The sequence below is a fragment of the Panthera tigris genome, chromosome E2, assembly GCF_018350195.1.
Source record: "Panthera tigris isolate Pti1 chromosome E2, P.tigris_Pti1_mat1.1, whole genome shotgun sequence".
In the NCBI taxonomy this organism is placed as follows: Eukaryota; Metazoa; Chordata; class Mammalia; order Carnivora; family Felidae; genus Panthera; species Panthera tigris.
Window position 1 is genome coordinate 24,872,596 of NC_056674.1, and position 16,520 is coordinate 24,889,115.

The 16,520-nt window shown below is 36.9% G+C and overlaps 1 non-coding gene across 1 annotated transcript; it reads left to right on the forward strand.

Annotated features, from left to right (window-relative positions):
- The first annotated feature begins 1,319 nt into the window (after nucleotides 1-1,319).
- LOC122234402 lies at nucleotides 1,320-1,467 on the forward strand. The gene has a single exon (XR_006212197.1). It is a non-coding gene; the product is annotated as a small nucleolar RNA SNORA57 (small nucleolar RNA).
- The last annotated feature ends 15,053 nt before the right edge of the window (nucleotides 1,468-16,520 follow it).

The window sequence follows — 16,520 nt, forward strand, 5'->3', positions numbered from 1 at the left end:
CAGGTGTTGTATGGAACTGTTGAATTACTATATTATACACTTGAAACTAATATTACACTGTATGTTAACTAACTGGAATTTAAGTAAAAACTTAAAAAAAAATTTGTTAGAGTATTGAAATGCTAATGATTTTGGTCTATTAATTTTATATCCTGAATTTTACTGAAATTATTAAGATCTAACAGATTCAATAAAGGATGCATAATAATTGTTCTACAGATGCTCAGAGAGCTACAAGAGAATGCAGATGTAAAAAATGCAGAAAAACAAGAACAAAATACAAAATTCAATAGATTAAAATATAAAAACAGAACCAAATAGGAATTCTGTGGCTGAAGAATACAATGACTGGAATGAAAAATTGAAGAGTTTCAAGAGCATACCTGAACAAGCAGAAGAGAGAATCAGTGATGTAGAAGACAGATCAATTGAAATTATACAAACAGAAGAAGAAAAACTAATGAATAAGAATGAAGAAAGCCTTGGAAGTTATGACACACCATGAAAAGAAATACTGTGTGCATTATTGGAGTCCCAGAAGAGAAGGTGAAAGGAGTAGAAAACTTATTTCAAGAAATAATGGCTGAGAACATCCCCCAAACGGGGAAAGATTTGGTCATCCAAGTTCATGAAGCAAATAGGTCACCTCAAAATGTCAATCCAAAATGTTCTTCTCCAAGACACAGAGTAATAAAACTGTCTAAAAACAAACAAACAAACAAACCACCACCACCACCATCACCAGAGAATTTTTACAGCAGCAGGAGAAAAAAATAATTGTCCCTGTAAAGTGGATATCTTAGCAGAGACCTTACAGACAGGGGAAATAGGATGATATATTCATACTGCTAAAAGAAAGTAACCGCCAGTCAAGAATTCTTTACCCAGCAAAGTTGTCCTTCAGAGTTGAAGGCAAAAAGACTTTCCCTAATAAAATCAGAGAGAATTGATCACTACTAAACCTGCCTTGCCAGCAATGTTGAGAAAAGTTTTTCAAGCTGAAACAAGAGGACACTAATTATTAACATGAAAACATATGAAAATATACAATACACTGGGGTAAAAGTAAACATAAAGACAGATTCAAAATACTTTAATACTGTAATATGTGCTAATTAACTCTAGAATAAAGATTTAAAAACAAAGGTATTAAAAATAGTTATAGCTTAAACAATTTAATGAATACACAATAAGCAAAATGTAAATAGTGACATCAGAAATGTAAAAGGGGAGCTTTTGAGGGACAGAGGCAGAGTAGGTGCATATTTAGGTTGTGGAGCTACATGACCTTCCAGGGGTCCTGGGCAGGGCCTGTGCACCCTCCTTTTCTAGTTGGGGGTTGGTATGTAGTCCCAGTCTCCCTAATGTACAGAGGCAGAGGGAAAAGCCTCCAGCCTCCTCGCTGTCGTGTCTTTGTTGCCTGGGGCTTCCAGCCTAAGGGTTATATCTTCAAGTGCAGGAGCACTGCAATAGAAAAAAAACAAAAACAAAAAAAAAGGGGGGGGTGCAAAAGGATAGACTATTTGTATATAACCAAATATTCACAGAAAACAGACTATTAGATCTGTAAGATGTGTTATATAAACTTCATGGTAACCACAAAACAAAAATCTATAAGAGATACACAAACAATAAAGGAAAGGAAATCAAAACATACTATGAAAAACATCAACTTACAAAGGAAGTCACCAAGAAATGAAGAAGAAAATGGAACCACAAAACAGAAAATAAGAAGATGGAATTAGCAAATCCTTAGCTATCAATAAATACTCTAAATGTTGATGTATTGAAAATAAATAAATAAACGTTGATGGATTGATTTCTACAATCAAAAGCCATGGAATGGCTAGATGAATTAAAAAGAAACAAGACCCAACAATATGCTACTTAAAAAGACTCACCTCAACTCTAAGGACATACATAGATTCAAAGTGAAAAGATGGTAAAAGATAGTCCATGCAAGTGAAAACCAAAGGAGAGCAAGGAGATCTATACTAATATCAGATAAAATAAACTTTTGTTTTGACATTTCTTTTCTTAATTTTATTTTTTTAATTTTACATCCAAATTACATATAGTGCAAAAATGATTTCAGAGTAGATCCCTTAATGCCCCTTACCCATTTAGCCCATCCCTTCCCACACCCCCTCCAGTAACCCTCTAGTTGTTCTCCATATTTACGAGTCTCTTATGTTTTGTCTCCCTCCCTGATTTTATATTCTTTTTGTTTCCGTTCCCTTATGTTCATCTGTTTTGTCTCTTAAAGTCCTCATATGAGTGAAGTCATATGATATTTGTCTTTCTCTGACTAATTTCACTTAGCATAATACCCTCCAGTTTCATCCACATAGTTGCAAATAGCAAGATTTCATTCTTTTTGACTCCCGAGTAATATTCAATTGTGTATATATATATATATATATATATATATATATATATATATATACACACCATCTTCTTTATCTGTTCATCCATCAATGGACATTTGGGCTCTTTCCATACTTTGGCTATTGTTGGTAGTGCTGCTACAAACATTGGGGTGCATGTGTCCCTTCGAAACAGCACACTTGTGTCCCTTGGATAAATACCTAGTAGTGCAATTGCTGGGTCGTAGGGTAGTTCTATTTTTAGTTTTTTGAGGAACCTCCATACTGTTATCCAGAGTGGCTGCACCAGCTTGCATTCCCACCAAAAATGCAAAAGAGATCCTCTTTCTCCACATCCTCACCAACATCTGTTGTTGCCTGAGTTGTTAATGTTAGTCATTCTGACAGGTGTGAGGTGGTATCTCATTGTGGTTTTGGTTTGGATTTCCCTGATGATGAGTGATGTGGAGCATTTTTTCATGTGTCGGTTGGCCATCTGGATGTCTTCTTTGGAGAAGTGTCTATTCATGTCTCTGGCCCATTTCTTCACTGGATTATTTGTTTTTGGGGTGTTGAGTTTGATAAGTTCTTTATAGATTTTGGATAACCCTTTCACTGATATGTCGCTTGCAAATATCTTCTCCTATTCCATCGGTTGCCTTTTAGTTTTGCTGATTGTTTCCTTCGCTGTGCAGAAGATTTTTATTTTGATGAGGTCCCAAAAGTTCATTTTTGCTTTTGTTTCCCTTGCCTCCAGAGACGTGTTGAGTAAGAAGTTGCTGCAGCCAAGATCAAAGAGGTTTCTGCCTGCTTTCTCCTCAAGGATTATGATGGCTTCCTGTCTTCCATTTAGGTCTTTCATGCATTTTGAGTTTATTTTTGTGTATGGTGTAAGAAAGTGGTCCAGGTTCATTCTTCTGCATGTCGCTGTCCAGTTTTCCCAGCACCACTTGCTGAAGAGACTGTTTTTATTCCATTGGATATTCTTTCCTGTTTTGTCAAAGATGATTAATTAGCCATATGTTTGCGGGTCCATTTGTGTGTTCTCTATTCTGTTCCACTGATCTGAGAGTCTGTTCTTGTGCTAGTGCCATACTGTCTTCATGATTACAGCTTTGTAATACACCTTGAAGTCTGGGATTGTGATGCCTCCTGCTTTGGTTTTCCTTTTCAAGATCACTTTGGCTATTTGGGGTCTTTTCTGGTTCCTTACAAATTTTAGGATTATTTGTTCTAGCTCTGTGAAGAATGCTGGTGTTAGTTTGTTAGGGATTGCATTGAATATGTAGATTGCTTTGGGTAGTATTGACATTTTAACAATATTTGTTCTTCCTATGCAGGAGCATGGAATCTTTTTCCATTTTTTTTTTTTTGTGTCTTCTTCAATTGCTTTCATAAGCTTCCTATAGTTTTCAGTGTATATATTTTTCACCTCTTTGGTTAGATTTATTCCTAGGTATTTTATGGTTTTTGGTGCAACTGTAAATGACTTCAATTCCTTGATTTCTCTTTCTGTCGCTTCATTGTTGGTGTATAGGAATGAAACCAATTTCTGTGCATTGATTTTATATCCTGCAACTTTGCTGAATTCATGAATCAATTCTTGCAGTTTTCTGGTGGAATCTTTGGTTTTCCATATAGAGTATCATGTCATCTGCCAAGAGTGAAAGTTTGACCTCCTTCTGGCTGATGTGGATGTTTATTTCTTTGTGTTGTCTGATTGCAGAGGCTAAGACTTCCAATACTATGTTGAATAACAGTGGTGAGAGTGGACATCCCTGTCTTGTTCCTGACCTTACGGGGAAAGCTCTCGGTTTTTCCCCATTGAGGATGATATTAGCATTGGGTCTTTCGTATATGGCTTTTATGATCTTGAGGTATGTTCCTTCTATCCCTACGTTTCTGAGGGTTTTTATCAAGAAAGGATGCTGTATTTTGTCAAATGCTTTCTCTGCATCTATTGAGAGGATCATATGGTTCTTGTCCTTTATTTTATTGATGTGATGAATCACATTAATTGTTTTGTGGATATTGAGCCAGCCCTGCATCCCAGGTATAAATCCCACTTGGTCGTGGTGAATAATTTTTTTAATGTATTGTTGGATCCAGTTGGCTAATATCTTGTTGAGGATTTTTGCATCCATGTTCATCAGGGAGATTGGTCTATAGTTCTTTCTTAGTGGGGTCTCTTTCTGGCTTTGGGATCAGGGTAATGCTGGCTTCATAGAAAGAGTTTGGAAGTTTTCCTTCCATTTCTACTTTTTGGACCAGCTTCAATAGAATAGGTGTTAACTCTTCTTTAAATGTTTGGTAGAATTCCCCTGGCAAGCCATCTGGCCCTGGACTCTTGTTTTTTGGGGAGATTTTTGATTAGTACTTCTCTTTCTTTACTTGTTATGGGTCTGTTCAAATTTTCTATTTCTTCCTGTTTCAGTTTTGGTATGTATATGTTTCTAGGAATTTGTCTAATTCTTCCAGATTGCCCATTTTATTGGCATATAATTGCTCATAATCTCATATTATTGTTTTAATTTCTGCAGTGTTGGTTGTGATCTCTCCTCTTTCATTCTTGATTTTATTTATTTGGGTCCTTTCCTTTCTCTTTTTGATCAAACTGGCGAGAGGTTTATCAATTTTGTTAATTCTTTCAAAGAACCAGCTTCTGGTTTCATTGATCTGTTCTACTGGTTTTTTGTTTGTTTGTTTGTTTGTTTGTTTCAATAGCATCAATTTCTGCTCCAATCTTTATTATTTCCTGTCTTCTGCTGGTTTTTGGTTTTATTTGCTGTTGTTTTTCCAGCTCCTTAAGGTGTAAGGTTAGGTTGTGTGTCTGAGATTTTTCTTCCTTCTTTAGGAAGGCCTGGATTGCTATATACTTTCCTCTTATGACCACCTTTGCTGCATCCCAGAGGTTTGGCTTGTGGTGTTATCATTTTCATTGGCTTCCATATAATTTTTAATTTCCTCTTTAACTTCTTGGTTAGCCCATTCATTCTTTAGTAGGATGTTCTTCAGTCTCCAAGTATTTGTTACCTTTCCAAATTTTTTCTTGTGGTTGATTTCAAGTTTCATACCATTGTGGTCTGAAAATATGCACGGTATGATCTTAATCTCTTTGTACTTACTTAGGGCTGATTTGTGTCCCAGTATATGGTTTATCCTGGAGAACGTTCCATGTGCACTTGAGAAGAATGTATATTCTGCTGCTTTAGGATGAAATGTTCTGAATATATCTGTTAAGTTCATCTGGTCCATTGTGTCATCAAAAGCCATTGTTCCCTTGTTGATTTTCTGTTTAGATGATCTGTCCATTGCTGTGAGTGGGGTGTTGAAGTCTCCTACTATTATGGTATTACTATTGATGAGAATCTTTATGTTTGTGATTTATATATTTGGTGCTTCCACATTTATTGCATAAATGTTTACAATTGTTAGGTCTTCTTGGTTGATAGACCCCTTGATTATGATATAATGCCCTTCTGCATCTCTTGATACAGTCTTTCTTTTGAAGTTTAGATTATCTGATTTAAGTATGGCTACTCTGGCTTTCTTTTATTGACCATTGGCATGATAGATGGTTCTCCATCCTCTTACTTTCAATATGAAGGTGTCTTTAGGTCTAAAGGGGGTCTCCTGTAGATAGCATAGAGATGTATCTTGTTTTCTTATCCATTCTGTTACCCTATGTCTTTTTATTGCAGCATTCAGTCCATTGACGTTTAGAGTGAATACTGAAAGATATGAGTTTATTGTCACTATGATGTTTGTATAGTTGGAGTTTCTGGTGGTGTTCTCTGGTCTTTTCTAGTCTTTTTCCTTTTGGTCTTTTTTTTTTTTTTTTTCATCTTTTCTTCAGAGAGTCGCCCTTAAAATTTCTTGCAGGGCTGGTTTAGTGGTCACAAACTCCTTTAATTTTTGTTTGTCTGGGAAACTTTTTATCTCTCCTTCTATTTTGAATGACAGCCTTACTGGATAAAGAATTCTTGGCTGCACATTTTTCTGATTCAGCACACTGAATATATCCTGCCACTCCTTTCTGGCCTGCCAGGTTTCTGTGGATAGGTCTGTCGCAAACCTGATCTGTCTTCCCTTGTAGGTTAGGGACGTTTTTTCCCTTGCTGCTTTCATGATTCTCTCCTTGCCTATTTTGTGAATTTGACTATGATAAACCTTGTTGATGGTCGGTTTTTGTTGGATCGAATGGGGGTCCTCTGTGCTTCCTGGATTTTGATGTCTCTTTCCCCAGGTTAGGAATGTTTTCTGCTATGATTTGCTCACATAACCCTTCTACCCCTATATCTCTCTCTTCCTCCTCTGGGACCCCTGTGATTCTGATGTTGTTCCTTTTTAATGACTCACTGATTTCTCTGATTCTTAAATCGTGCTCTTTTGCCTTAATCTCCCTCTTTTTTTCTGCTTTGTTATTCTCTATAAGTTTGTCCTCTATATCGCTGATTCTCTGTTCTGCCTCATCCATCCTTGCCACCACGGCATCCATCCATGATTGCAGCTTAGTTATAGCATTTTTTAATTTCATTCTGACTAGTTTTTACTTATTTTATCTCTGTAGACAGGGATTCTAATCTATTTTCGTCTCCAGCTAGTATTCTTATTATTGTGATTCTAAATTCTGGTTCAGACATCTTGCTTGTATCTGTGTTGGTTAAGTCCCTGGCTGTCGTTTCTTCCTGCTCTTTTTTTGGGGGTGATCCTTCGTTTCATCATTTTTAAGGGAGAAAAGGTAGAAAAAATTTTTAAAATTAAAATTAAAAAAATATTAAAATTAAAAAATTAAACAGACACACAAAAAATCGAATAAATGATGATTGATCCTAGGTGTGTTTTGGTCTGGGTGTTGAAAGTGGCTTGATAGAGAAAAAAGGGGAACGAAGAAAAAAAAAAGGAAATCATTTGAAATTTTGAAAAAATGAATACACTTAAAGTAGACTAAAATGAAATGATGGAAGCAAACTAGAATTGAAAAAAATTTACACAGAAGTAAAAAATATATTAGAAAAAAAATTAAATAAAAATATTTTTAATAAAATTGAAAATTATTTTTTTCTTTCTGTATTCAAGAAAAAGAAATGAAAAAGAAAAAAGACAAAAAAGGAAATCGTTTGAAAATTTGAAAAAATAAATACACTGAAGTAGAGTAAAATAAAACAATGGAATTAAAATAGAATTTGAAAAAATTTACACAAAAGTAAAAAGTATCGTAAAAAAAATTAAAGAAAAATATGTGTAATAAAAATTGAAAATGAAAAGAATTTTTTCTCTTTCTGTATTCATGAAAAAGAAATGAAATGAAAAAGAGATAAAAAGAAAAAAGTAAAAAGAGGAAAGAAAATTGAATAGATGGACCTGCTAACAGACTGAAGTACAACTGAAATTACTTCATTTTCCCCTAGAAGTCAGACTATGAAGCGCTTTATAGTCCATAAACTGAGCAGGCGGAGAGACTTGTGTTCCTGAAGATCGAGGTTGGCCCAGTTGGGCAGGGGTTAGTGTAGCAGCTCCCTTCTCTACTAGATGGCGCTGCTAACCTACTGGGATGGATTGTTGTGGCGCTTGTAGGCACATATGTGCATGCATAGAAGCAGTGAAAATGGTGTCACCCAGCTACCCAGTCTCTAGTATTGAACTCTGTTCTCCCTGATCAGCAATTGCACACCCGTCCTTTGTCTTCAGCTTTCGTCCAGTCCCCGATTTTACACTGTCCATGACCAAGCCCCAAGTAGTACCTCTTTCCTGCATTTTGTCTCAGATGCAGCTGTTTTCCCCAGCCCCTTGCTTCTGAGGGACTGCAGCTTTGACCCATTCTGCCCCTCTGTGGAGGGTCTCACTGAGCAATGGACAAATGCCGGTTGCACCCAGGAAAGTTCACAGTACCATGCTGCTGCCAATGCCCAGAGACTGCAGCTGGGTCCCAGCCCACCCCAGAAAAAGCTGCAAGATAGTGTAGCAGCAGCATTTCAGGGATTATGGAAAATCACAACACATATCTGGCACCAGGATTCACCGTTAACGACCTTGTTCCAGCACCAGCGAATGTGGCCCTTCTCGGGTCTGCTGGGCCTAGGGTGCCTCACAGCCTGTACCAAATGTCCTTCCAACAGTGGAACCACTTCACCCTGTGTGGCCCAAGAACCTCCCGGACTGCACTCTGCTCCTGGGGATTTGCCCTTCCCACCAGAGCACCACCAGGTATCAAGCTTCAGAGTTGCAGACTGTGCTCCCTGTTTACAGTCTTGATGCATTTTAAACCTTCTCCTTTCTCCTTTCTCCCTTCTCCCTTTTTAGTTCAGTCCCTGCGACTGTTTCCAATTTTCCACTTTCTCTCCAGCTGTTTTTGGGGAGGGGTGCTTTTCTGTCTCCATCCTCTCTCCACACACAAAAGCACCTCCCTGCCGTCCGTGGCTTCTCTCTCCCCAAGTTCACCTCTCCACGTCGCATACCTGCTGAATTCTGTGGTTCAGGTTATGCAGATTGTTGTGTTAATCCTCAGATCAGTTTTCTAGGTGTGCAGGATGGTTTAGTGTTAGTCTGGCTGTATTTCATGGACACGAGACACACAAAGAACTTCCATGCTGTTCCGCCATCTTGGCTCCCTCCCTCAGACAAAATAAACTTTAAGCCAAAAACAGTAACAAGAGACAAAGATAGTCATTATATAATAAGGGAGTAAATTCATCAAGAATACATAACATCCATAAATATATATGCACCAAACATCAAAGAACCTAAATATATTAAGCAAATACTATCAGATCTGAAGGAGCAACAGACAAAAAGTACAATAATAGTAGGGGACTTCCATACCTCACTTTCAACAATGGATAGATCATCCAACAGAAAACCAACAAGGAAACATTAAACTTGAACCATCCTATAGACCAAAGGGACCTAACAAACAGATGCAGAACATCCAACAGCAGAATACACATTATTCTCAAAATCACAGTGAACACTCTCTAAGATAGATCACATAATAGGCACAAATAGGTCTTATCAAATTTAAGAAGATTAAAATCAGTCCAAGTATCTTTTCCAACCACAACAGTATAAAAGCAGAAATTAGTTAACAGGAAGAAAGCTGGAAATTCACAAATATGTAGAGATTAAACATGCTCCTGAACAACCAATGAGTCAAAGGAGAAGTCAAAAGATCAAACAAAACTAAGCTGGTTTTTGAAAACAAACAAAATACAGAAACCTTTAGCTAGACTTACGAAGAGAGAGAAAGGACTCAAATAAAATTAGAAATTAAAGAGGAGACATTACAATTGATTTCACAGAAGTACAAAAGACCAGAATAGACTACAATGAACAATTACACACTTACAAATTGGGCAACCTGGAAGAAATGGATAAATGTCTAGAAATATTCAATTTACCAAGGCTAAATATGAAGAAATAGAAAATCTGAGCAGTCCAGTTACTAGAAAGATAGTTACTGAGTCAGTAAAAAACTCCAAAGAAAATTCCAGAACCATATGGCTTTACTGCTGAATTCTACCAAACATCTAAAGAATACCAACCCTTCCCAAACTCTTCCAAAAAGATGAAGAGGGAACATTTCCAAAGTCATTTTACAAGGCCAGCATTACCAAAACCATAGAACACTACAAGAAAATTATAGGCCAATCTCGTGGCCATGAGATCAAGTTCTACATTGGGCTCCGCATTAAGCATGGAGCCTGCTTGGGATTCTTTCTCTCCCTTTCTTTCTGCCCCTTCCCCACTTGCACTCTCTCTCAAAATAAATAAATATTGGGGTGCCTGGGTGGCTCAGTCGGTTAGGCGTCTGACTTCGGCTCAGGTCGTGATCTCGCGGTCCGTGGGTTCGAGCCCTGCGTCGGGCTCTGGGCTGACAGCTCAGGGCCTGGAGCCTGTTTCGGATTCTGTGTCTCCCTCTTTCTCTGACCCTCCCCTGTTCATGCTCTATGTCTCAAAAATAAATAAACGTTAAAAAAAAATTTTTTTTTTAAAGAAAAAATAAATAAATATTAAAAAACATTAACTGAAAATGGACCAACAAACTAAATAGAAGAGCTAAAACCAAAAAGCACCTGGAAGAAAACATAGGGGTAAATCTTTATGACCTTGGATTTGGCAATGGATTTATAAATAAAACATTATAGCACAAGCAACAACAAAAAGTAGGTAACCTAAGCATCAAGATTAAAAACTTTTGGACAAAGACCACACGATTACACTTACATGTGGACTCTAAAACCAAACAAATGAACAAATAAAACACTCTTTAATACAGAGAACTGGTTGTTGCCAGAGGAGAGGTAAGTGAATGGAAGGGCGGAACAGATAAAGGGGAGAGATTAAGAGGTAAAAACCTACAGTTATAAAATAAATAAGTCATGGAGATAAAAAGCACAGCATAGGGAATTTAGTTAATAAATAATACCATTATAACATTATGGTAAGAGATGGTGACTACACTTACTGTGGCGAGCACTGAGTAATGTATAGAACTGTCAAATCAATGTTGTATATCTGAAACATGACATTGTATCTTAATTATATTTCAATAAAAATTAAACAGGCATTTCATGAAAAAAAATTAAAACATGTCCATCAAGGACACTATTAAGAAAGTAAAAAGACAAAAAAAAGTAAAAAGATAATCTATACGATGAGAGGAAATATTTACCAATCACCTATCTGATACAGGTTTAATATGCAGAAGATATAAAGAACTCCTACAACAAAAAGACAACCCAGTTTGAAATGTGCAAAGGAGTTGAATGGACATTTTCCCAAAGATATGAAAATGGTTAATATGCACATGAAGATCTTCAGCATCATCAGTGGTTAGGCAGATGCAAATAAAAACTACAATGAGATACCACTACTAGGATAGCTATAACAATAATAATAAAAAAACAAAAAAAACAAGTGTTGGCAAGGATGTAGAGAAATTGCTGAATTATGTACATTGCTGGTGAGAATGTAAACTGGTGCAGACAGTTACCACTATGGAAAATAGTTCCTCAAAAAGCTAAATATAAAACTACCATATGATCCAACAATTCCACCCCTAGGTTTATAACCAAAGGAACTGAAAGAGGGACTCCAACATAAACTTGTATGTCAGTGGAACCAAAGGATCTATCAACAAATGAATGGATAAATGAAAATGTAGTATACACATAAAATGGAGTATTATTCATCCATAAAAAGTAATGAAGTTTTGATATAGGATACAACATGGATGTCTTGAAAAAATCGTGCCAAGTGAAATAAGCTGGAGAAAAGAAGGACAAATATTATATGATTCCACTCATATGAAATATCTAGAATAAGCAAATTTGGAGAAAGTAGATTAAAGCTTACCATGGGCTAGGGAAAGGGGGAATGGTAAGCTATTGCCTAATAGTTACAGAGCTTTTATTTGGGGTGACGAAAGTTTTACAATGATTGCCACTGTGGATGTAGTGCCCCTAAATTGTACACTTAAAAATGGTTAAAATAGGGGTGCCTGTGTGGCTCAGTTGGTTAAGCATCCGACTCTTGACTTCAGTTCGTGTCATGATCTCACGGTTGTGAGATCGAGCTCCATGTTGGGCTCTGCAGTTAACATGCAGAACCTGCTTGATATTCTCTTTCTCTCTCTCCCTCTCTGCCCCTCCCCTGCTCTCACTCCCTCTCAAAAATAAACTTAAAAAAGTAGTTAAAATGGAAATTTTGTTATGCCTGTTTTACCACAATTTCTTATCATAACATACCAAAGGTGTACTTTGGGTGAATTGTATGGTATGCGAATTTTATCTCAAAATATATTTAAAAATTATCAGGACCTTTGCATCCCTGTGGAAAGTGTTTTTATTTCCCAGCTTGAAGACCACTGCCATAGCACATACTGTCATCAAAGAGAACACTCGGATTAGAGATGCAGCATCATATAGCTACTATTTTGCAAAGCATATTGGAGGGCAACAATTCTGGCCATTACTCAAAGATTACAACTTATGAGTATGCTAAGATATAAAATAACACTCTAGAATGTAAATCATGAGTTGTTATATAATAGAGACTGTAGACTGGACCAGAATAAGTCTTTTTACCACAGTCAAAAATTACTATTTTCTTAAAGAAAAATTGGAAAGTGGTTCCTGAATCTATTATACTTTAGCTACATTTATCCACACATATGTAGTATTTCTTATTTATGGAAGGAGTCCAGTTAACTCAACATTATCTTCATAAAGTTCCAAAGTAAAGAACTCTATGAGACATAGGAAGAACTCCAAGACATATTGTAGGTAGTGACATATGATCTTGTTTGTTGTTGTTAAGAGAGAGAGCATGTACACAAGCAGGGGAGGAGAGAGAAAATCCCACGCTGGGCGTGGAGCCTGACATGGGACTTGATCTCATGACTAAGATCATAACCTGAGCTAAAACCAAGAGTCAAACACTTAATCGACTGAGCCACCCAGGTGCACCTGATCTTATTTGAACTGAAACAAAACAAAACAAAAAACAACAACTGTGAGGCTCCAATTCTAAGGCAAATAAGAGTAAGGATACACCTGCCTCTCCCACTGAATATAACTTTAAATCCTGGAAAGAATGCATGGAGCATATCCTGAAGACTCTGAAATATAAATACTAGTAGCAGACAAATTAGGAAAGCAGACCCAAATTCTAAATTCCACAGAACTGGCAAAGACTTTATAATCCTCTAGTTACTGCCTAGCTTGGAGCCAAAGGCAGTCTGAATGTGAACTTCCATGGAAGTATGCACCAAATGCACACAAAAGAAGCCAACAGAAGCCCTCCCCTTCTAATCTCAAGAGTGGGAAACTCCTAAAGGTCAGAGAGGGTGGGTCATGTCTTTTTTTTTCCTCCCCCTTGTTTTCTCCCTTTTTCATCACTCCAGGTCCCAGATGATATACCACAGCAAACACACCTGGTAAGGCACTTAAATCTCAGAGCATTCAGAGTAAATGGATCCCTTCTCTTGCACCATGAGTTATGATCCCAAGTGTGGGTAAATCCCCATTGCTTTTCTTCCCTGCCTTGTTACCTTTTCACCACAGATGCAGTCCCCGGAAGTGTACAGCAGAAGGAAGAAACTAAAGCCTCAGCTTTTTAGATGAAAGACTGAGAAGGGAGGTTCTAATGAGCCAGAAAGTGTCAAGACTGTAAAAAATAGGAAAATGAAGAGTGTGATCCCAGAGTTGTGATTTATTGGGCTTACCTCTGAGCTGTGTATGCAATGGATCTGACCCTAAATAACACAGCACAAGTTTTGAGAAGGGAGTTACACAGTAGAACTAGGTCTGACTTGCCAGAGTAGTACACATGCAGAACTGATCTAAATAGTACTGCAATCACTTAGAAACTGAACGGATACTGGAACTAGAGGTTCCATCAAAATGTGCAGCCTGAACCACTTGGCTGACTACTGTTCTTAGTTACCCAGAGATTCATATACAATATTTGAAATACCAAAGATAAAGTCCAATATCACTTACAACACAAAGAACTAAGAAAACTTCAACTCAAAAATCAACAGAAACCAATTATGACAGGACACAAATTTTAGCATAACCAGAGAAAAGATGTTAAGGCAGCTATTATAATCATACACTAAAGGCAATCATTTTTTTTTCTTTTGGGAAGAGAGTGCACGCACCAGTGCGTAGAGGGAATCCTAAGCAGGCTCCACAATGCGGGGCTCAATCTCATTACCCTGAATTCACAAACTGAGCCAAAATCAAGAGTCAGTCACTCAACTGACTGAGCCACCCAGGCGCCCCAAAGTGAACATTTTTGAAACAAATGAAAAGATAGAAAGTTTCAGAAAGGGAATATAAAATCTAAAGAAAAGTCAAATGGCAATTATAGAAATAAAAAATTACAAAAATAAAAATTCACTGGATGAACTAAGCAGACTGGAGATAAAAGGGGAGTCAGTAAACTTGACTATCCAAAACTATCCAATTGGAAACTATCTGATCCAAACAGAGCAGTAAAAAACGAAAAAAATAAATGAAGGGAGCCCTTGGGATCTGTGAGACAATACCAAAAAGTCTAAAATCTTTGGAGTCTCAGTCAGAGTTTGAGAAAGGAGGTAGAACAGCAAAAATATCTGAATAGCTAAGAATTTTATGTATTTGATGAAAGATATGTACTTACACATTCAAGAAGCTCACAAAACCTCACACAGAAAATAAAAAGCCAGAAAAAGCCATACCCAGACATATCATAATCAAACTGATAAAAAGGACAAAAAGTGCTGAAAGCAGCCAAAAAATAATAATGCTTTAAAAGGATGAAAAATTATTTGAATGGCTGCATATTTCTTGTAAGTCATGGAGGCCAGAAGGAAGTGAGGGAGTTTTTAATGTGCTCTAAGAACTGTCAGCCTAGGGCACCTGGGTGGCTCAGTTGGTTAAACGTCCAACTATGATTCAGGTCATGATCTCACGGTTCATGAGTTTAAGCCCCGTGTTGGGCTCTGTGTTGACAGCTCAGAGCCTGGAGCCTGCTTTGGATTCTGTGTCTCCCTCTCTCTCTGCTCCTTCTGCACTCATGCCCTCTCTCCCTCTCTCTCTCAAAAATAAAAATAAACTTAATGGGGCGCCTGGGTGGCTCAGTCGGTTGAGCGTCCGACTTCAGCTCAGGTCATGATCTCACAGCTGGTGAGTTTGAGCCCTGCGTCAGGCTCCGTGCTGACAGCTCAGAGCGTGGAGCCTGCTTCAGATTCTGTGCCTCCCTCTCTTTCTCTGTCCCAACCCACTTGCATTTTGTCTCTCTCTCTCTCTCTCTCTCTCTCAAAAATAAGTAAACATTAAAAAAAATTAAAAATAAAAAAATAAAAGTAAACTAAAAAAAAGGAGTGATAATAAAGAAATAATCAAAATCAATGTGACCCACTATATTAACATTCTGAAGGGAAAAATAAGTTTTCTAAAGGAAAAATCATCAGTTTACATGGAAAAAACCATCTGACAAAATTCAACAAATGTTCAAAATAAGAACTCTCAGCCAATAAGAAGGGAATTTCCTCAATTTAATAAGGGGCATTTTACAGCACAAAACCTATGGCAAACACCATACTTAATGGTGTAAGACTGAGTATGTTTTCCCCAGGACTGGAATCAAGGCAAGTATCTTCCTCTCTCACCATTCTTTTTCAATATTGTACTGAGGTCCTTGCCAGTGTAATAAGGCAAAGAAATAAAAAGCACACTGAAAAAACATTAAGGGGGAGGGGAATGACACTCTTAATGGTAAGAGGATAAAAGATTCCTTAATAATACAAAGGAAAATGTTTGTGATAAAAAGAATTATTCCAGTCTAGCACAGAGTCTATTATGTACCTCATACTTTTCGTTCCAGAGAGTTTGCTTTGTAGGTTATGATACTCATTATTATTATAGTTGTAACCCTTGAGCAATGAACACTAATAAACTAAGTGGATTAAAACAGCACAAAAGAGGGGCGCCTGGGTGGCTCAGTACGTTAACTGTCTGACTCTTGATTTCAGTTCAGGTTGTGATCTACACTGACAGAGTGGAGTCTGCTTGGAATTCACTCTCCCTCTCTCTCTACTCCTCCCCTGCTTGTGCTCCTCTCTCTCAAAATAAATAAATAAAACATTAAAAAAAACCAGCACATAAGAACGACTAGAAAAAGTAAAATATATATGTGTACATGCATATATAGATACATATACCCAAATATAAAAACAAGGCTTAGAAAAACAGGAATCAAAGATGAAAAAAATGGAAACCCAACTACATTTGCACAAAAAATTTAAAAATTCTATCCACAGCTTATTTTTGTATGCAGAATCAAATTTGATTAATATTTTCATATGAAGTACATGAGAGCTTAATTTCTCCAAATTTAAAGGATAAACATATGCATGTTGAATGTAAAAATTATCAAAAAAAGGTAAAAAGTTTTGCAGTTAGAATTAGAGAATCAAATGCAATTACCATAGTTTAGAAAGTCGAACACTTTTCAATTTGAATTCTTATCTCAGAAAAAACACGTACATATTACTTTTAGCAAACACCACAAATGTCATGACATACTGAGCATTATTTTTTAAAGTACTTTTGAAGTTTCAAAAAGTATGCATTTATTCTGGCTAAACTTTTAAGTCATTTATAATTT